General features: G+C 32.7%; 1 long non-coding RNA gene across 3 annotated transcripts in view; it reads right to left on the bottom strand.

The window, feature by feature from the left end:
- The window catches only part of LOC149748546 (uncharacterized), a 302,762-nt gene that overhangs the window by 298,197 nt on the left and 3,310 nt on the right, over positions 1-1,255 (bottom strand). The window lies entirely within an intron of this gene.

The following is a 1,255-nucleotide window of genomic DNA, read 5'->3' as shown; positions in this document are numbered from 1 at the left end:
CTGTTCATGTACCAAAAGGAAAAGAGAGATGATAGAACCAAGTGATGCCTCACATTATCTGCTCAGCAGTGGCCTACATTACTTCCATTCACATTTCGTTGAACAAAGGCGTAAGGCCAAGCCTGTCATTTAACAAGGTGAGGAATTAAAGACCTCCCATTGAGAGGGACAAAAATATTTGGGAACAGTAATACAATCTACCACAGAGGTTGTTTTCATAGTCAAATAGGTATCCTTTTGACTGACTTTTAGGATACTTGTAAAATCAAAACTTTTTTAGGTTTTGCTAATATACAAGTAAGACCTTCTGATATCTAGGATGGGATTTAGTCCAATTTAATATTTTCTATGAATCTACAAAAAAATTAAAATCACTTTGAAAAATCAATAAATATCTGGAGGCCCCATGCATGTAATTGTGATCTAAGTCTAAACAATATTAATTTATAAACTGAACTGAAATCTTTACCGTATCACTCTGAATGAAGAAAAATGATTACCACTGCACTTCCATCCCAGCCATCAGGGGACCCTCAAAAACAATTTCATATGGTTAGTATTTTAAATGAGACCATGCAAATAGTCTCTTCAGATGTGATTAAAATCTCTCTTGCCATTTTTGTGTGATGTTGCAAGGAACAGAAGTTCATTTTACTTTACATAGATGGCAAAGGATAGATTTTTAGCTTTAATTGTATGTGACATGTATATCCAGGCCAGTTTTTTTTTTTTTTGTCTAGCAATTCTTTGTTTACTACTTTTTTTTTTTAGTTATTTGTAAGTAGCTTGTACGTTGGGCACTGAGCCCAGCTTTGCTTAATCTGACTGTCTTTGCAGCAGTCTCTCTCTGTTTTAAGATACTTTGGAAATTATTGGTTTGTTTTCTAAAAATGAAGAAAATGATCTCATTTTAGGGAGCTAGCTTCTTCTTAAATGCTATTTTATGATTAGATGGTTTAAAACAATTCCCAGTTTTCCTTTTCAATAATAGATGTGGCAACTAATCACATTGCACAACAAAATTTATTCACTCATGGAAAAATAATAATTATAGCTAACACTTATAGAATGCAACTAGCATTGTTCCAAGTGCTTTACATGTATTGATTCATTTAATACAACAACCCTATGAGATATGATACCAATATTATCCCCATTTTATAGATGAGGGATTTATAATACTTTAATAAAGATCTAAATTCAGCTTTGGAAAAATAAGTTATGTTTGGCAGGGTTTATCAGCGAGGCTAGGAAG

The sequence above is a fragment of the Delphinapterus leucas genome, chromosome 8 (genome assembly GCF_059928025.1).
Source record: "Delphinapterus leucas isolate spDelLeu-1000000601 "Yukka" chromosome 8, BTC_Dleu_Yukka2, whole genome shotgun sequence".
Taxonomy (NCBI): domain Eukaryota; kingdom Metazoa; phylum Chordata; class Mammalia; order Artiodactyla; family Monodontidae; genus Delphinapterus; species Delphinapterus leucas.
This window is presented reverse-complemented; position numbering and strand designations above follow the sequence as displayed.